The sequence below is a fragment of the Sorex fumeus genome, unplaced genomic scaffold, assembly GCF_029834395.1.
Source record: "Sorex fumeus unplaced genomic scaffold, SorFum_2.1 ptg000034l, whole genome shotgun sequence".
NCBI lineage: Eukaryota > Metazoa > Chordata > Mammalia > Eulipotyphla > Soricidae > Sorex > Sorex fumeus.
In genome coordinates this window covers 29,878,620-29,899,434 of record NW_026606091.1, presented here as the reverse complement: position 1 = coordinate 29,899,434, position 20,815 = coordinate 29,878,620, and the positions used below count along the sequence as shown (strand labels likewise).

Sequence of the window (20,815 nt, the reverse complement as noted above, 5' to 3'; positions counted from 1 at the left end):
TCCCTCTGGAAAGAAAGGTGGCGGCCACATGGGAGCCTTGTGGACAGCAGGTATGAGCCAGGGGTGTGGGGGCGACTAAAACCTCATGGGAAGGGGGGCGTTCCGGTCCTTCCTTCACGCCCTACCGAGGCCACCAGTTGCCCCCCACGAGCGGCTCTCCAGCACGGCCACAGCCCCAGAAGCACAAGGATTTAATGCAGAACCCAACAGCTTGGAGCAGAAAAGTGAACGGACTATGCGTTAATCCAGGCCATCAAATCTGCTGGAGGGGAAAGGGTGTTGCCCCATTCGCCCTCTCCTCTCTGGAAAGAAAGATGGCGGCCACATGGGAGCCTTGTGGACAGCAGGCATGAGCCGGGGGAGCGGGGGTGACTAAAACCTCATGGGAAGGGGGGCGTTCCGGTCCGTCCTTCACACCCTACCGAGGCCACCAGTTGCCCCCCACGAGCGGCTCTCCAGCACGGCCACAGCCCCAGAAGCACAAGGACTTAATGCAGAACCCAGCAGCTTGGAGCAGAAAAGTGAACGGACTATGCGTTAATCCAGGCCATCAAGTCTGCCAGAGGGGAAAGGGTGTTGCCCCATTCGCCCTCTCTTCTCTGGAAAGAAGGATGGCGGCCGCATGGGAGCCTTGTGGACAGCAGGTATGAGCCGGGGGTGTGGGGGCGACTAAAACCTCATGGGAAGGGGGGCGTTCCGGTCCGTCCTTCACGCCCTACCGAGGTCACCAGTTGCCCCCCACGAGCGGCTCTCCAGCACGGCCACAGCCCCAGAAGCACAATGACTTAATGCAGAACCCAGCAGCTTGGAGCAGAAAAGTGAACGGACTATGCGTTAATCCAGGCCATCAAGTCTGCCAGAGGGGAAAGGGTGTTGCCCCATTCGCCCTCTCTTCTCTGGAAAGAAGGATGGCGGCCGCATGGGAGCCTTGTGGACAGCAGGTATGAGCCGGGGGTGTGGGGGCGACTAAAACCTCATGGGAAGGGGGGCGTTCCGGTCCATCCTTCACGCCCTACTGAGGTCACCAGTTGCCCCCCGCGAGCGGCTCTCCAGCACGGCCACAGCCCCAGAAGCACAGGGACTTAATGCAGAACCCGGCAGCTTGGAGCAGAAAAGTGAACGGACTATGCGTTAATCCAGGCCATCATGTCTGTCCGGAAGGGAAAGGGTGTTGCCCCAGTCGCCTTCTCCTCTCTGGAAAGAAAGATGGCGGCCGCATGGGAGCCTTGTGGACAGCAGGTATGAGCCGGGGGAGTGGCGGGGCGACTAAAACCTCATGGGAAGGGGGCGTTTCGGTCCGCCCTTCACGCCCTACCGAGGCCACCAGTTGCCCCCCACTAGCGGCTCTCCAGCACGGCCACGACTCCAGAACACAGAAACCAATTTCTTAACTATCTGACTTTCAGTATAAATACTTCCAGGGTCAATAAGTAAAATAGCAGAAATCCAAAACCAACATTTAATTCTTGAACCCAGCTGTAGAAAGCAAATCACGTCACAATGCTTTTTCAGCATGTCTGATTTGGGGGGGGGGGGTAAACTCTAAATTATAGTGGTGAATCTTTTATTGAAACAATGAATCTAATCAAAGCAGATAGAGTGTTAACTAGAATTCATCTGCCCCACAGGGACTGGGAGGGGTGGAGGGTGGGGTTTTATTGGGGTTCTTCATGGTAAAAAAAAAAGTATTGGTAAAGGGAAATGTGTTTGATATTTGCATGACTGAGACCTAAACCTGAAAGCTTTGTAACCTTTCCCAAGGTGATTCAATAAATAAAAAAAAAAATTGAAAAAAAAAAAAAAGAAAAAAGGGCACATTTTGGAATGAGGGAGAACATGATGAGATAACAGTGCTAATGGAATGAACAGCTCCAAAGTCTGAACACCGCACAAGGCAAGAGATCAGTTTTACAGCAGATCTGATGGGCGACGGGGTATTAGCAAGCAGCTGACAGGAAGTATGGAACAAGAAATAACCAAGCTTTCTGGGTGCAAAGAAGGATCTGGAGCATATCAATAACGTAGGAAAATTTGGGGGATTTTCCAAGCTTTCTAAGTTGAACAGTGTTACAGACCACCTCTGGGACATCTCAGGTGATTTCCGTGCTGTCTCATCTCTCCCAGACTCTGTGCCTCATGGCAGCTCCTGCTCTCCAGGGTAGTCTGTCTGAAGTTAGCTTGCGGGAAATGTGGGCAGAGGTCCCCTCTCCTCTTCAGCAGGGCTCAGGAGATCCTAGTAACAGGACTTGAACAGGGTTGGGCCACATCATGGCAAGCACTTTAACCCCAGCAATATCCCTGGGGCCCATTCTTGAAAAGTCTGAAAGTGCTCGGGAGTGGAAGCCTTGGGTTCCACGGGGCTGTCTCCCTGGGCACTGTGCCGTACAGAAGGGGGAGTGAGGCATCTTTAAGGGAGCCCAACTCTACAGGAAGGAGAGTTAGGTTTGGAAGCAGCTGAAAGAAAAGTACTGCTTTGAGCAGGCATTAGTCCAGCAGATAAAGTGATCTTCTTGCACACTGCTGACGTTGGATCAATGGGCCCCTCTAGTTCCACTAGGTATGGTCCCTGAGCTAAGTCAGGAATAAAGCCTGAGCATGTCTGGGTGTGATGCCAACACCCAAAGAAAAGTACTGCAAGCAGACAGGGCCAGCCTTTTCCCAGTGCCCTAAGGACAGATTGCTCAAGTTCTTAGTGGACATAAGAGGGATTTCCCTGTTAGGTGGAGGGGTGAGGGAGGGGAAGGGGGTGACAGTACTGGCCCTCCACTGGTGACTCTGCCTGAGCAGTGACAGTCCACTTGGACAGTCCACAGTGGCCTGACTCAGGCCAGGACTTGGCTGCTGCTTTGGCAGAAAGGTGTCCTGAAAATGTGAGTGTCAGGGTCCTTAAGAGGGAGAAGCCCCCAATGGGGGTCAGGAGGCAGGATACCCGGGGGGGGCAGAACCAGGCGAACTCTGCCCCCGAGCCCTCCACCTCCCTTGATTGGCTGAGAGCCTGGGGCTGATCCTCAGTCTATCCATTTTCAGTCAATCTAAGGGCACTGAAGTGGAGGCGAACACAGTGGAGATCATAAAGCCCTAGGAGATGGAGGTGGTAACAGTCAAGAAGGACAAGCTGGCGGTGTGGGGAAGACTGTGCATCTGGAGGCAGAAATGTCCCCCAACACTGGGCACCGGGGAAGTGGGGGGCAGAAATGTCCCCCAATAATAGACACTAGTGGTCTGGGAGGCAAAAACAGGCCCCAAGCAGTAGGCACCAGTGACATGGGGTACAGAGGTTACCCCTAACTATAGAGAGCAGGGTTCCGAGGACAGAAATGTTCACAATTACTCGGCACCAGGGATGAGCAGAGCTGAAATTTCCTCCAGAAAAAAACACTAGGGATGTTGGGGAAAATTGTTTTCCAATACTAGACACACTAGCTCTGGGGGGAGAAATGTCCCACAACAGAGAACAGAGCTCAGATAGGAGATATGTTCTCCAACACTACACAATAGGGAGTCCCAGGAGCAGAAATACTCACCCCCATAGAAATAGTCCAAAGAGTAGCAATAAGAAATGACCACCTCCCCACCCCCCAACTTAGACTATATCCCAGGAGAGAGGAGTGGAGAATGCCTGCTCACCCCTGCTTTCCCACCTAAATGTTGACATATTTCCGGTTTGTGGGCTGTCCTTGCACGGTCCAGGGCATTTTCCACTTTTTGAGTTAAAATTCTGTCCAGAAGGCCAGAAAGAAGTCTCAGGAGACTCAGTACAGGCTTGGGATGCATGAGGTCAAGAACGTTCCCTGGCACTACAGGGTCTCCTGATCACAAAGGCTGGAGAAAATAGAGATCCCCACAAACCCCAAACCTCTCAGGTATGTACATAGGCCATGAGGGTCAATGAAGCAGTACTTGGAAGAATCTCAGTGCTTAGAGGAAACACTCATTCAGAGCATCCGATTTTCAAAACAGCACTTGGGTACAACCATCTACCCCTCCTTGACCCAGGGAAAACGAGGCCACACTCAAACCTTTGGTTCATGGGCTACAGACCAAGCAAAAGTCTGAGCCGAGAGCTCCCCCTCCTCCAGTGCACTTTTTCTATTCTGGGAAAGGAAGTCCTGAAAAGGATGGAGGCTGGAACAGTCAGCAACTGAGTTCTAGGCACTACCTGGGACAGTTTCGGGGATCATGAATTGGTGGCAGAGGAGAGAGAGGGGAGAGGGCTGAATCAGTCTCCCTGACAGCCACTGTCCTGTTTCCAAGATTGTTTCTACAAATGGATGCATCCCAGCCTGTGTGGGTGTGTGGCATTGGGTGTGTGGGTCCTGCCAGGGAACGGCTCATGCTTCTTGATGAAGCATGAGCTGTCCTGTGGGGGTCTCCCCATGGATCAGAACCTGACATGACATGCCCATGCCCATGGTGCCTGTTCCGTCTACACCTCCTCTGTAGTGCCCACCGGGAAGAGCCCCCACCTTGCCCCCAATGCTTAGTGGGTGCCAGGCCCGAGGGTCCGGGTGGGGGTGGGGAGGCCCGTCAGGCCCACCCTGACAGAAGGTGCCGGGGGAGACCCACTGTGAGGGTAGGAGCCCGCCTGTGGTGGTGGGAGGAAGGACAGGCCAGGACGCCACCCATTATAATGTGTCAAAATCTAGAAGAGGCTAGAGGGGTTGTGGGGGTGCGGACTGGCCCTCACTGCACACAGAGGGTCCTAGTACCGGGGAGGCTGCCGGGTCGAGGTATGAGGAGGCACCCTCTTTTAGGTCTTGGGAGAAAGACCCCCTGAGGAATGTGCAGGGGACAGGTTACCCCATGTGCTGTTTTCCTTGGGCCTGTGTGTGAATGTCTGGGCCCTGAATGTTGTGGTGGGATCTGAACAGCCTTAGGCCCTGTCTCATGATAGAGATGTGCACGCAAGACCAGAAGGTGCAGTGTCTCTAGCCTGGAATGCTTCTGCTGGTACCAAAAGCAGCACACAGGTGCAACCCCACACCTGAATGACCCCCTCATGTGGGCTTCAAGGTTGAGCAGGTGCTGAGGCACAAGGAGCTCATGGACCAGCTGCAACAGGTGCTAACAAGGCAGCAGGCCCTGCTGGAGGCCACCTTCAGGGAGCTGAGGGAAACCCAGGTGAGGGGGTGGCCAGGGGCTCAGGGACAGGAAGGCGCATCCGGCTCTAGACCTGCCTACTCACCTGGTGCCTTCATCTTTAGGGGTCCTCAGTCCTGAAATCAGGAGCAACTGAGCCCCAGACCTTGCTGGAATTCCAAGGGTACCCTGAAGAGGGTGAGTGGTGCGGTGGGTCTCCAGGAGGGAGAAGTTCCTGATGGGGATCTGGAGGTGGGGCTATATGGGAGGTGGAGCCATGCGGGACCCCTGAGATGCCTCCACCTTCCTTGCTTGGCTGAGACCCTGGAGTGCCCCATAGTCAATCCAGTGTCGAAGAACACGGAGTTGGAGGTGAACATAGTGGAGGTTTGTGAGACCATGACCTCTATGGAACTCCAGGTGATGGTCATGAAGGACAGGCTGGTGGCGTGTGAGAAGACTAAGGATCTGGATGACTAAGGTCTTAGACTAAGGTCTGGGGTCCAGACCCGGGGAGCGGGATCATGGATTGTGTGAATAACCCAGAGAGACCCTCCTGTTCCTGTCTGTGAGGAACAGGAGGCCGCAGACCTCAGATCTGGATCCTGTAATGACCTGCCCCCAAAAAACCAGAATCCAGCTCGTCCGCTTGAGTTCAGCTGGCAAGCTTGTTCACCATTAATCCACTTTTTCTACCCTGATGATGTACCCTGTGTTCTTCAATTCCATCTAATCTAGCCCTGATCCAGTTCTTCCCACCCTGCTCCTTCCTCCCTCTTCACCGCTCTTCCACTTTCCCTCAGCACTAGACCCTAGGGACCAAGGGGGCAGAAAGGTCCCCCAACACCAGACCGCAGGGATCAGTGGGACAAAAATGTCTCCTACCTCTAGGCACCAGGGATGTTGGGAGCAGAAATTTAAACTGGGCCACACTCCAACCTCAGTCATGATAGCTCCAAAAGCCAAACAAGGGCTTGAGGTGGGAGCTCTCCCTCCCCAGTACACAGTGCCGTTTCTCCATATGGCAGCCCTGAAGCTAATGGGGGCTAGAAACATCAGAGCAACCAGTTCTAGACACTCTTTGGGGGCTGGTTGGGCACTAATGAATTGAGGAGAAGAGAGAGGAAGGAGGCATGCTGGGTCACTCTCTGACAGTCACTGTCCTATTTCCAAGCTTGTTTCAATAAATGGATCCATCCCAGGCCGTGTGGGTATGTGTCTTGGGCGAGGTGTGTCCTGCCAGCAGTTGGCAGTTGCTTCTAGATTGTGGGTGGCCCTTGCCATGGGATTCACCATGTTTAGAGCCTGTCATCTGGATACCCCTGAGTACGATGTCAATGACCCCAGGAGAGTACCTCTAAGATTTGGAGTGGTAACATTCAAAATATGGTGGTGGGAAGGTACGATGGTGGTGGAATTGGTGTTTGAATATTAAATGTAATAAATTATTGTCAACAACTTTATGAAAACAAAATAAAAATTTGCAAAAAATTCAATAAAATGTGAAGCATGAAAAGAGAACAGAAAAATTTTCCCTAGACGTGTTTTTTTTATTTTATTTTTTTTTACAGTTGTAGATTTACAATTTTTTGTGCTTTGGTTTCAATTATACAATGATCAGATACCCATCCCTCCACCAGTGCCCATTTTCCACCACCATGGATAATATCCCTCCCACCCCCATCCCCCCATCCCCCTGTCTCTGTGGCAGGGCAATCCCCTGTGTTCTCTCTCTCCTTTTGGGTGTTGTGGTCTGCAAAAGAGGCATTGAGTGGCAAACATGTTCAGTCCATAGTCTACTTTCAACATGCATCTCCCCTCCTGGGAGGATCCTCCAAACATCCTTTATTTGGTGCTCCCTTCTCTATCTGAACTGCCCTTTCCTCTAGGATACCCGGCTGGCCTCTACGTTATGGAGTAATCCTCCTGGTGCTGATCTCACCTATTCTTGGGTATTAATCTCATACTTTGTTACTTCATATCCCCCAGATGAATGCAATCTTTCTATGTCTATCCCTCTCTTTCTGACTCATTTCACTTAGCATGATACTTTCCATATTGTACCACTTGTATGTAAATTTCATGACTTCATCTTTTCTAACAGCTACATAGTACTCCATTGTGTAGATGTACCAAAGTTTCTTTAACCAGTCATCTGTTCGTGGGCATTCAGGTTTCTTCCAGTTTCTGGCTATTGTCAAGAGTGCTGCAATGAACAAACAAGTGCAGATGTCACTTCGACGATACATTTTTGCCTCTCTGGGATATATTCCCAGGAGTGGTATTGCTGGGTCAAATGGGAGCTCAATTTCTAATTTTTTGAGCATCATCCATACTGTTTTCCAGAAGGGCTGAACCAGTGGACATTCCCACCAACAGTGAAGGAGTGTCCCTTTCTCGCCACATCCACGCCAGCATCAGTTGCTTTTGTTCTTTTGAATGTGGGCCAGTCTCTGAGGTGTGAGATGGTATCTCATTGTGGTTTTGATCTGCATCTCCCTGATGATTAATGATGTAGAGCATTTTCTCATGTGCTTTTTTGCCATTCGGATTTTTTCTTTGAGAAAGTTTCTGTTCATTTCATTGCCCCATTTTTGGATGGGGTTGAATGTTTTCTTCTTGTGGAGTTTAACCAGTATTTTGTATATCCTGGATATCAACCCCTTGTCAGATGTGTATTCAGTGAATATCCTTTCCCATTCTGTAGACTGTCTTTGTATTTGTTTCTTTGGAGGTGCAGAAGCTTCTTAGTTTAAGATAGTCCCATTTATCTATCTCTGTTTTCACTTGCTCGGCCAGTGGCGTGGCATCTTTGAAGATACCATTAGCTTCAATGTCATGGAGGGTGTTGCCAACGTTATCTTCAATGCACCTTATGGTTTCTGGTCTGATGTTGAGGTCTTTAATCCATTTTGATCTTACTTTTGTACATAGTGTTAGGCAGAGTTCTGAGCCTACTTATTTGCATGTTGCCGTCCAGTGATGCCAACACAATTTATTAAACAGGCTTTCCTTACTCCACTTCACATTACTTGCACCTTTATCAAAGATTAGATGAGCATATGATTGAGGGGAGATGTCAGTGTATTCAGCCCTCTTCCATTGGTCTGCAGTTCTGCCTTTGTTCCAGTACCATGCTGTTTTAATTATTACTGCTTTGTAGTACAGTTTGAAGTTAGGGAGGTTGATTCCTCCCATTTTATTTTTCCTAAGAATTGCTTTAGCTATTCGTGGGGGCTTATTGTTCCATATAAATTTCAGGAGTGTTTGCTCCATTTCTTTGAAGAATGTCATGGGTATCCTTATAGAGATTGCATTGAATTTATACAATGCTTTCGGTAGTATTGCCATTTTGACAATGTTAAGTCTCCCGACCCATGAGCAGGGGATATCTTTCCATTTCCTCATGTCCTCTTTTATTTCCTGAAGTAGCATTTTGTAGTTTTCTTTGTACAGTTCCTTTACTTCCTTAGTTATGCTGATTCCTAGGTACTTGATTTTCTGGGGCACAATTGTGAACGGGATTGTTTTTTTCATGTTGCTTTCTTCTCTCTCACTGTTTGCGTATAGGAAAGCCATGGACTTTTGGGTATTGATTTTATAACCTGCAACTTTACTATACAGGTCTATTGTTTCTAGGAGTTTTTTGGTGGAGGTTATTGGGTTCTCTAAGTAGAGTATCATATAATCTGCGAATAGTGAGAGCTTGATTTCTTCCTTTCCTACCTGAATGCCCTTAATATCTTTTTCCTGCCTAATCGCTATTGCAAGTACTTCCAGTACTATATTGAACAGCAGTGGAGAGAGTGGGCATCCCTGTCTCGTCCCTGATCTTAGAGCGAAGGCTCTCAGTTTTTCCCCATTGAGGATGATGCTTGCTGTAGGCTTGTGGTAGATGTCTTTAATTATGTTGAGGAAAGTCCCCTCTATACCCATTTTGGCTAGGGTTTTCATCATAAAGCGGTGCTGGATCTTATCAAATGCTTTCTCTGCATCTATTGATATGATCATATGCTTTTTATCTTTTCTTTTGTTGATATGGTGGATTATGTTGATTGATTTCCGAATGTTAAACCATCCTTGCATCCCTGGGATGAATCCTACTTGGTCATGGTGTATGATCTTTTTGATGAGTAGTTGGATTCTATTTGCTAGTAGTTTGTTGAGGATCTTTGCATCTGTGTTCATCAGGGATATCGGCCTGTAATTCTCTTTCTTTGTGGTATCTCTGTCTGCTTTTGGTATCAGTGTGACATTTGCTTCGTAGAAACTGTTCGGAAGTGTTTTTGATATTCCAATTTCGTAGAAAAGCTTAAAGAGCATTGGGAGTAAGTCCTCTTTAAAGATTTGGAAGAATTCACTAGTGAATCCATCCGGGCCAGGACTTTTGTGCTTGGGGGAGACTTTTTATTACCATTTCAATTTCCTTGACGGTGATAGGTCTGTTCAGGTATTCCAGGTCTTCTTGGTTCAGCCTTGGGAGTCTGTAGGAGTCTAGGAATTTATCCATTTCCTCGAGGTTTTGATGTTCCGTGGCATAAAGCTTCTCAAAGTACTCCCTGAGGATTCTCTGAATTTCTGTGGTTTCTGTTGTAATGACCCCCTTTTCATTTCTGATTCGATTTATTAGGGTTTTCTCTCTCCCTTTCATTGTGAGTTTTGCTAGAGGCTTATCGATCTTGTTAATTTTCTCAAAGAACCAGCTTTTGGTTTCATTGATCTTTCAGATTGTTTTTTGTGTTTCCATCTCGTTAATCTCTGCTCTGAGTTTTATTATTTCCTTTCTCCTGTTCGGGTTGTGCTCCTTTTTTTGGTCCTTCTCCAAGCTCTTAAGCTGTGAGGTTAGGTTACTTATATGTGCTCGCTCCTCCTTTCTGAGGAATGCTTGTAGAGCTATAAACTTTCCTCTTAACACAGCCGTTTCTATGTCCCATAAGTTTTGGTAACCCGTGTTCTCATTTTCATTCGTTTCTAGGAATCTTTTGATTTCCTCTTTGATTTCCTGTCTAATCCACTCATTGTTCAATAGTGCACTGTTTAATTTCCAGGTGTTTGATATAGTTTTCTGTTTTTGTGTGTGATTTACTTCTAATTTCAGCGCATTATGGTCTGAGAAGATTGTTGATACAATCTCTACCTTCTTTATTTTATGGAGGCATGTTTTGTGGCTCAGCATATGGTCTATCTTGGAGAATGTTCCATGTACGCTTGAGAAGAATGTGTATTCAGCTTTTTGTGGATGAAGTGTCCTGTATATATCTACTAAGCCCCTTTCTTCCATTGTTTCCCTCAAATGAAGTATGTCCTTGCTAAGCTTGAGTCTGGTTGATCGATCAAGAGGTGACAAAGCAGTTCTAATGCGTTGTTTTTTTAAAAAAAAAAAAAGAAATGGCGTCTAAGCTACTAAGATAGCCCACAGAATGGAAAAAATTATTTACCCAATATCTAGCTGATGAAAGGCTAATATCCAAGTTATATAGCACATTGGTAGAACTTTAAAAAAAAATATCTCCCAACCCCATCAAACAAATGCAGAGAGGAATAATGAACAGAAACTTCGTCAAAGAAGAAATTCAAGGGCTGGAGCGATAGTACAGTGGTAGGTTGTTGCTTTGCACGTGGCTGATCTGGGTTTGATCCCCGCCATCCTACGGGCTACACCCGCCTTGGAACCCCAAGTGTTCTGTGAGAACCAGAAGGGAGTGTCCTTCCTAAAGACACCCCATGCACACCCCATCCTCCCTTTCACCTAGAGGTGGAAATCACACCCAGATCCAAGACAGACCTGAGCCAACAACCCGTCAAAGACAAATTGTGTTGGCAGAAGATCAGACAGACTGTGATGCCCGTGAGGTAAGGAGGCTGCAGACACCCATCCCAGGGCACGAAGTGACCTGCCTGAAAGTGATGTGTTCCCCCCAGGAGTCAGAAATGTTTAAACAGAATTCTTACTCACCTGTAATTCCATCTTTTACCTACCCTGTCAAAATCATATTCATTTACCCCAACCTTGTCTTTCTTCCCTCTTCCTTCCCGCCCTTCTCCTCTCCCCCTCCTCCTTCCTGCCCCCTCCCTTCTCCCCTCCTCTGCCCCTTCCCATTGAGGAATGGGGCTATGGGACTATGAGGCTCTGCGGCTACACAAAGCAATTGCAGACGTGCCCCCATGACAGGGATGCTACGCACTAGGAGTGGCGAGATGACCCAAACAGAACAACATTGAGACTCGTACTCTGCAAGTAAAGAAGTTACACAGTCTCCAAGTAAGCTCAGGTAGAGAAGAGGGCACCAAATCAAGGGTGCTGGGAGGATCCTCCCAGGGTGGGAGATGCATGCTGAAAGTAGACTATAGACCAAACATGACTACCACTCAGTTTCTCTCTTGCAAACCACAGCACCCAAATGGGGAGAGAGAGAACAAGGGGGAATGCACTGCCAAAGAGACAGGGTGGGAAAGGGGGTTGGTGGGGTAGGAGGGATGCTGGGACCCGTGGTGGTGCAGGATGGGTGCTGGTAGAGGAATGGGTACTTGATCATTGTGTGACTGAAACCCAAGCACAAAAATTTATAAGTCTACAATTGTACCTCATGGGGTTTAACTAATAAAAAAATAATAAAAAGAAAATTCTTGGATTAAAAAAAAGGTACACAGCCTCCAACACATCCATATGTGCAGGAGCAAACTCAAAACATAAAATAATAACCCAATTAAAAAATAAATCCAAATAAATAAATTTCAATTTTTAATATGAACAGATACTACACTTGATCTTAGCCAAAAGGCCGAGAAGCTCCGGGGGATGGAGTGATAGCACAGTGGTAGGGCGTTCGCCTTACAAGCGGCCAACATGGCCGACCCGAGTTCAATTCTTCCGCCCCTCTTGGAGAGCCCGGCAAGCTACCGAGAGTATTCGATATGCCAAACATAGTAACAACAAAGTCTCCAATGGAGACGTTACTGGGCACGCTTGAGCAAATCGACGATCAACGGGAGTGCCTTTACCTTTTACCTTTACCTTTTAATATGAAAATTAAGAGATCGTGGGGTCTCACCATGTTTCGTGCTTGTCACTATCCCTCGCCGAGCGCACCCGCCCCTACCCAGTCTTTCCAGAGGGATTCAGGGCTTCATTCTTATGGTTTTTATCCGGATGCCACTCAGGTTGGAAACTGCTCCTGAACTGTTCAGTGGTTCTGAGCAAGAGATTTAGTCCACTGCTTCTTGCAAGTCAGAGGATGGGGTCCCATCCGATAAGCAGAAAGGCTGGGGTCGCGAAAGTTAGAGTGGGTTTTCACATCAAAATCTAGAGTCGCAAAACTTAGATGTGGGTTTTCACATCATAATCCCAGGGACTGTGCCATCTGGGCAATTGGTAGCCACTGGGGCCCTTTGTTAGTCATCACTATCACCCCTGAATGGGGACCTGGAGGTAGTTTGTTTACCTTTGTGGCACAGCGAGAGATCAGAGCCCCCTACCTCAGATACAGGTATGCCCAGACCTCTGCCAATGGCCCTACCCTGGGTCAGGGCACCTAGAGCCTGGTGCCCTTTCTCAGGCACTAAGAGGATCAACCTCTATGCCTCTGGAGCCCTACTGCTGATTTTTTTAGGTTATTTGTTTTTCTTTTTCTCACTTCTAAATGCTCATTCTTCCAGGAGGTCTGGTGCCCAGCCTCAACCAAGAGCTGGAGCAGAGCCTCTGAGGCTCTCTTTCAGTTCTCTTAGGCTTCTGACACTAGGACCTTATCATCTACAGACTGCAGGATGGTCCATTCAAGGGCTCCAACGAGGATTTTCTTAAGTCCAGAGCCAGGGTCTTCCTGAAGAAGGTGGCCGAGTTTTTGAATCCTTGGGCAACGGGTCCACAGTGACTGAGGTTTCCTCCTGTCTCTGGATCCTTTGGCCCAAAGGCAAACGGGTCTGCTTCCTGGAACAATTTACAAAGGGGGAAGCATATGTTTTGAGGTTCAGGCCGGTCAATCATTGGGCACTAGAGGAAAACAGACTCAAGAGAGTGGAAGGGCTGGGTACCACAAGGTGACCAGCAGGAGCGACCACACTGACTCGGCGCAGATCATGACTTCTCAACTGAGGCCAATGGGTTGCTCCCAGTTGAGCTGCATCTCACCAGTATTCCTGCCTCTCAGACCTGCGCAGTATCTTTCCCTATCCCGAACCACACCTCACGGGTTACCTGACATTGTGGCTGTCTCTGGAGGCTCACTCCTAGCATGAGTTTACCAGGAGAGGGGCATGATACTGCCATTAGAGGGCGCCTGGAGAGGGTATTTTCCAAAGGGGGAATATACAGTGTCAAGGTGGACATTTATTTGCGCTTCTAGCTCTGTCTGGAGATCGAACGCCAATAAGATACTAAAGTGGGGAACAGGGAGAGCCTTGTTTTCCATATGGAACCCCCAGCATCTGCTGAGACCATAGATTCTCAGGCCCAGCAAAAGCCGGGAAGGGCTGCACCTCCGATACCTTCATTGAGCTCTCTTCCTATGTTGCCCTGTCTTGAGGTCATGGGGCAACCATTTCCACGAGGCTTTTCTTGGGAGTGTAGGTACCAAGTTACCCTGCCTTCCCTGCCTGCCTGGGGACTCCCTGCGACTCTGTCAGACTGTCCAAGTGGTCCTGGTGTCAGTAGACGTTTCTGGAAGCTACCCAACTTTGAATGTCTGCCACTCCCTTTCACAGAGGGTCACAGCTTGTCTGGTGTCATATTGGCACTTTGTTCTCTCCTGCAGCATGTCATGGCCCTCTGGGGCAATGATCTGGGGCCTGCCTTCTGCCCCTCCGCATCCTCCACCCCTGACTCCTGCTCCTGCTCTGGCTCCCCTCTTTCTCCCTGCCCCTTGTCTGCCCTGCCAGTTCTCGCCGCCTCTAGACCAAGGGCACACTGGAGGTGCTGGCGCCTGCCCTTAACCACACGACTGGTGTCGTGCTGTCTCCACTGGACGAATGGCAGTGCCACCCAGCTGCCATGCTCTCTGCCAACTCCTCCTGGGCACCAGGTGCCACTGCTTGGGTGTTGCTCTTTTTCCTTTTGGTCTTGTCTTGCTTTCTCCCCTGCTTGGTAGTGAGTTTTGTTGTTTCACAAATGAGAATTGCAGCACTAATATAACTTTGAGTTTTCAACGACTATGAACTCATACGAACTTTGCCAAAATTTCTGCCTAAAGCTAACTAAAAACCAAGCATCAGGGACTGGAGTGATAGCACAGTTAGTAGGGTGTTTGCCTTGCACACGGCTGACCTGGATTTGATTCCCAGAATCCCATATGGTTCCCTGAGCACCACCAGGAGTAATTCCTGAGTGCATGATCCAGGAGTAATCCCTGGGCATCGCTTGGTGTGACCCATAAAAGGAAAAAAAAGCACATTTTGGAATGTGGGAGAACATGATGAGATAACAGTGCTAATGGAATGAACAGCTCCAAAGACTGAACACCGCACAAGGCGAGAGATCAGTTTTACAGCGGATCTGATGGGCGACGGGGTATTAGCAAGCAGCTGACAGGAAGTATGGAACAAGAAATGACCAAGCTTTCTTGGTGCCAAGAAGGATCGGGAGCATATCAATAATGTAGGAATATTTGGGGGATTTTCCCAGGTTTCTAAGTTGAACAGTGTGACAGACCAACTCTGGGACATCTCGGGTGATTTCCGTGCTGTCTGGTCTCTCCCAGACCCTGTGCCTCATGGCAGCTCCTGCTCTCCAGGGTAGCCTGTCTGAAATTAGCCTGCAAGAAATGTGGGTAGAGGTGCACTCTCCTCTTCAGCAGGGCTCAGGAGATCCTAGTATCAGGACTTGAACAGGGCTGGGCTGCATCAGGGCAAGCACCTTCACCCCAGCAATATCCCTGGGGCCCATTCTTGAAAAGTCTGAAAGTGCTTGGATTGGAAGCTTCGGGTTCCACGGGGCTGTCTCCCTGGGCACGGTGCCGTACAGAAGGGGGAGTGAGGCATCTTTAAGGGAGCCCAACTCTACAGGAAGGAGATTTAGGTGGGAAGCAGCTGAAAAAAAATACTGCTTGGAGCAGGGCATTAGTTCAGCAGATAAAGTGATCATCTTGCACACTGCTGACGTTGGATCAATGGGCCCCCTAGTTCTACTGGGAATGGTCCCTGAGCTAAGTCGGGGTAAAGCCTGAGCATGTCTGGGTGTGGTGCTAACACCCAAAGAAAAGTGCTGCAAGCAGACAGGGCCGGCCTTTTCCCAGTGCCCTAAGGAAGGATTGCTCAAATTCTTAGAGGCCATAAGAGGGATTTCCCTGTTAGGTGGAAGGGGTGAGGGAGGGGAAGGGGGTGACAGCACTGGCTCTCCAGTTGTGACTCTGCCTGAGCAGTGACAGTCCACTTGGACAGTCCACAGTGGCCTGACTCAGGCCAGGACTTGGCTGCTGCTTTGACACAAAAGTGTCCTGAAAATGTGTGTCAGGGTCCTCAGGAGGAAGAAGCCCCCAGTGGGGGTCAAGAGGTAGGACACCTGGGGGCAGAAATAGGCGGAAACTGCCCCCGAGCCCTCCAGCTCCCTTGGTTGGCTGAGAGCCTGGGGCTGCCCCTCAGTCTATCCAGTTTCAGTCAATCTAAGGGCACTGAAGTGGAGCCGAACACAGTGGAGATCATAAAGCCTGAGGAGCTGGAGGTGGTAACAGTCAAGAAGGACAAGCTGGCGGTGTGGGGAAGACCGTACATCTGGAGGCAGAAATGTCCCCCAACACTGGGCACCGGGGATGTGGGGGGCAGAAATGTCCCCTAGTAATAGACACTACTGGTCTGGGAGGCAAAAACAGGCCCCAAGCAGTAGGCACCAGTGACATGGGGTGCAAAGGTTTCCCCTAACAATAGACAGCAGGGTTCCGAGGACAGAAATGTTCAAAATTATTAGGCACCAGGAATGAGCAGAGCTGAAATTTCCTCCAAAAAAAAAAAAAACACTAGGGATGTTGGGGAAAATTGTTTTCCAAACTACACACTAGAGCTCTGGGGCAAGAAATATCCCACAATAGAGAACAGAGCTCAGATAGGAGACATGTCCTCCAGCACTACACAATAAGGAGTCCCAGGAGCAGAAATACTCACCCCCATAGAAATAGTCCAAATAGTAGCAATAATAAATGACCACCTCCGCACCCCCCACCTTAGACTATATCCCAGGAGAGAGGAGTGGAGAATGCCTCCTCACCCCTGCTTTCCCACCTAAATGTTCAGATATTTCCGGTTTGTGGGCTGTCCTTGCATGGTCCAGGGCATTTTCCACTTTCTGAGTTAAAATTCGGTGCAGAAGGCCAGAGAGAAGTCTCAGGAGACTCAGTACAGGCTTGGGATGCATGAGGTCAAGAATGTTCCCTGGCACCACAGGGTCTCCTGATCAAAAAGGCTGGAGCAAATAGAGATCCCCACAAACCCCAAACCTCTCAGGTATGTACACAGGCCATGAGGGTCAATGAAGCAGTACTTGGAAGGATCTCAGTGCTTAGAGGAAACACTCATTCAGAGCATCCGATTTTCAAAACAGCACTTGGCTACAACCATCTACCCCTCCTTGGCCGAGGGAAAACGAGGCAACACTCAAACCTTCGGTTCATGGGCTACAGACCAAGCAAAAGTCTGAGCCGAGAGCTCCCCCTCCTCCAGTGCACTGTTTCTATTCTGGGAAAGGAAGTCCTGAAAAGGATGGAGGCTGGAAAAGTCAGCAACTGAGTTCTAGGCACTACCTGGGACATTTTAGGGGATCATGAATTGGTGGCAGAGGAGAGAGAGGGGAGAGGGCTGAATCAGTCTCCCTGACAGCCACTGTCCTGTTTCCAAGATTGTTTCTACAAATGGATGCATCCCAGCCTGTGTGGGTGTGTGGCATTGGGTGGGTGGGTCCTGCCAGGGAACGGCTCATGCTTCTTGATGAAGCATGAGCTGTCCTGTGGGGGTCTCCCCATGGATCAGAACCTGACATGACATGCCCATGCCCATGGTGCCTGTTCCGTCTACACCTCCTCTGTAGTGCCCACCGGGAAGAGCCCCCACCTTGCCCCCAATGCTTCGTGGGTGCCAGGCCCCCTAGTGGCCAGATCATGTCTCAGGTAAAGGACCTGCAAACCTCCAGGTATTTCCCAAACCTCTCAAGGACTGGATGGAATTTCTCTGCCCAGAGCCTCACCCCAGTGTGGAACCCTTCACTGCCCACAGGCTCCCCAGACAGCACAAGCCCACAGTGACCCTGTGCCCCACCATCAGAGATAAATTTGATTCTCAGCCCAGCGAAAGTGAGAGGGGGAGATGTCAGAGCTACAGGAGACAGCCGGAGACCACTGGGGCCTGAATGTGCTCAGGGCAGGGAGGACAGGTGCATTCGTGGATGCCATAGTGGGCACGGGCGATATGGGGGAGTTGGGGTTGCTTTCAGGCTGCAGGACTCGTGAGGGCAGCGTGGCCAGGCTTAGTGGCCCTAGTTGGGAGTGTGTGTATTGAGAGGGATTTCCAGAGCTCGCCGGGATCAACACCAGAGAAGCATCAAGGTTCCCCAAGGCCAAGTCTGGTGTCCAGCTCCCAGTAGCATAGACTGAGTCTCAGAGAAAGGGGCAGAGCTGGGGTGGGGAGGTTCTATGGGGTCATTAAGAGCCCTCCAGGACTCAGAAAGGGAAGTCTCTGAGCAACAGGGGGAATTGGTCAGGGACTGACTGGGTCTGCGGGCTCATGGCCCCACAAACTGGCTGCTGCACGTCAGGGAGGAAGCAGAGACAGAAGGACAGAGAGAACGTGGACACAGGATAAGGTGGGAGCAAGAACTCTGCGGGCTTCAGGAGAGGAGAGGGGCAGGGCAGGGGGCAGGGGCTCCAAGAAGATAAAGGAGAGGGGCTGGAGTGAGGGGCAGTTGGGACAGCGACCAGGACAGCCCCTCTGCCAGGCTCGCTGGGCTCCCACAGCAGCAGCCAGGCCAGACCTAGGGGTGCTCAGGGGCGAATCCTGGCAGCTGCAGCCCAGCCTGGGCATGGGGGGACGTGATCTCTGGGAATGAGAAAGTCGTGGACTGAGCTACGGGAGACCGAAAGGGTCAGTGCTCCTGGCCCACCGTGAGGCCCACAGAGTTCCAAGCCACCATCGTCGGTAGGGGGCAGTGCCCGAGGGTCCGGGTGGGGGTGGGGAGGCCCGTCAGGCCCACCAGGGCAGAGGCTGGTGCAGCCTTCTTTGTGAGGTTACCCCTGGGAGCTCTAGATTTCTCCCTGGCCAATGGGGTTGCAGCCCCGAGGCCACGCCCCCTTCCCTGCCTATAAAAAAAGCTCGTGGCCCCGCCACTCGGGGACCCTCTCTCAAGGATGCTTGAGGGAGAAGTGGCCCCATCACACCTTCCCCCTGTTGACCCTTCGAGGGGTCATCTAGGGGTCACCTCCAGATGGTGACCCTTCCACGGGTCATCTACGGGTCACCTCTAGGTGTCATCTCTAGGAGATCGTTGGAAATTCGCAGAGCGCAACGGACGGTAAGAAAAGGCCCTGCGTTGGCCCTGCACTGGTCAGCGTATGGCCCCGAGGCCACAGGATCAAGCCCGGGCCCATTTCCAGCAAGACTTCCGGCAGTTTTGTCCCCAGCAGCCTCTGTCCTCGTCCGGGTCTCCCGGGACTCTGGGATGGGAGTCCCCAGAGAGCCCCTCTCCAGGACCTGTCCGTTCCTGTCCCCAGAATAGGACCTCCTGGGCTCCTGCTGTCCAAAGACCTGGGTGGCTGGACACTGGCTCCCCAGCTCAGGAGCTCAGGGAAATGCTGAGGAGCTGCCTCAGTGGCGCTGGGGAGTCAAAGCAGGGTCCCCGGGTACACAGACCCCTCACCACAGACCCTCCTGCCAAAAACCTCTTACCGTGCGACCACACCCTTCCCGTCTAATTTAGGACAGAAAGAGATGGAAGAACAGAATTTTAAAACATCAGATATATCTTGTAAAGGCGGAGAGTCACGTGGCAGTGCCTCATCCGTTAGGGTGAATGATTTGGGCTGGTGCTTGGCACCAGGAGTTTGAAGCCTGTGATGTCTGAGGAGGGCAAGGCAGAGAGGAATCACCCAGAGTGTCCTGAGGCCACGGCCACATCCCTGCCTATAGAAATGCTCGTGGCCCCGCCCCTCGGGACACCCTCTCTCAAGGAGGCTTAAGGGAGAAGTGGCCCCAATGCACCTTCTGCATGTTGACCCGTTCCCTAGGGGATCATTGGAAATTGGCAGAGCATGAAAAGATGGTAAGAAAAAGTGCTAGGTCGGTGCTAACCCGCCAGCCCTGGGCCATGCGCTGGTTCTGCACTGGTCAGTGTGTGGCCAGGAGGCCCAGGAGAAAGCCTCCGCCCATTGACAGCCACGTTTTCAGGCAGTCTTGTCCTCCAGCAACTTCTGTCCTCGCCAGGGTCTCCCGGGACTCTGGGATGGGAGTCCCCAGAGACCCTCTCTCCAGGCCCTGTTTCCTCCTGCCACCAGAATAGGATCTCCTGGCCTCCCGCTGACCAAAGACCTGGGTGGCTGGACGCTGGCCCACCCAACTCAGGAAACAATGGGGGTGGGAGCTCAGGGCATCACTGAGGAGCTGGGGAGTCAAAGCAGGGTCCCTGACTCCCAGAAACCTCACCACAGACCCACCTGGCAGTGGGTTTAACTGTGCAAAAACACCCTTCCCCTCTTGTTTGGGACAGAAAGAGCTGAAAGTACAGAATTTTAAAACATCAAGTGTATCTGATAAAGGCAGAATTTTGCAATGCAGAGCGTCATCCTTAAGGGTTGAATGATTTGGGCTGGTGCACAGCACCAGGAGCTTGAAATCTGTGATGTCCGAGGAGGGCAAGTCGGGGAGGACTGACTTCGAGTTTCCAGGGAGGGGTCCTGTGAATGGGGCATTGTGACACGGGAGACCGGCTGGGAGCAGGAGCTGGGCGAGTCTCCCTGTCCCTTCACACCTGTGTCCTGCTCTGCGGGCAGCCAGAGGAAATGGGGTCAGCTGTCCACTCCCCAGAATGTTACAACCCTGAAAATGCAGAGAGCTCTAGGGCCGGGACATAGAACGCTTGTTTCTAGTTGTCCCTCGTGTCCCTGCCAGCACTGCCAGGAGGGCTCCAGTGGGTCCAAAGCAGGAAAGAATCTACTTAGTAAGGTGCCCGGAGCAGCAGATGGCGGTGAGAAATGAGCAGCCCCCGAGATGAGCAGGAGGAACCAAGAGTCGGGGCTGTGGACCATGAAGTTTGGGTGGGGTTGAAGGTCTGGGGTCCTTGACTGTCTGCTTCCTCTCAGGTTTACGGGCCTCTGGGTGCCCCCGAAACAGCCACATCGTTGAAAACATTTCGAAGGACAGGTGGAGGCAGGAGGTTCCAGGAACAACAGGTGAACCCGGAGAACAACTGCGGATGCGACTGGGGGCCGAGGGGACTGAGCTGGGGTGAGAGCAGCGGGCGCAGCGCCGCCTGGAGTCTGAGGGCTGTGGGGTGGCCGGCCGGGAGCCGGGCCAGGCTCGAGTTGTGTCCCTGTAACAGTGGAAGAGGTCTGGGTAACATTCCGCAGTCTTGGAGCTGAACGAGTCTCCTATCATCTCCAATTATCACCTATCATTCCAACATGTCTTCACTGCGAGCCCACGAAAAGTTGCCGTACTCGAAGAGTTTTGAGAGAGGGGGCAGGGGTTTGCTGGCCATCAGCTCCCCTCCACCCTGGGGTATTCTTGGGGCATAACCATTCAGTCTTCTGGGCTGTGACTTTCCTGGTCT

At 50.9% G+C, this 20,815-nt stretch overlaps 1 protein-coding gene and 1 pseudogene across 1 annotated transcript in view; one reads left to right on the top strand and one right to left on the bottom strand.

Moving 5' to 3' along the window:
* The window catches only part of LOC130026621 (polypeptide N-acetylgalactosaminyltransferase 12-like), a 201,987-nt gene that overhangs the window by 67,868 nt on the left and 113,304 nt on the right, over positions 1-20,815 (top strand). The gene's annotated exons all lie outside the window — the stretch shown is intronic.
* Positions 11,793-11,873, bottom strand: LOC130026653 (uncharacterized; annotated as a pseudogene).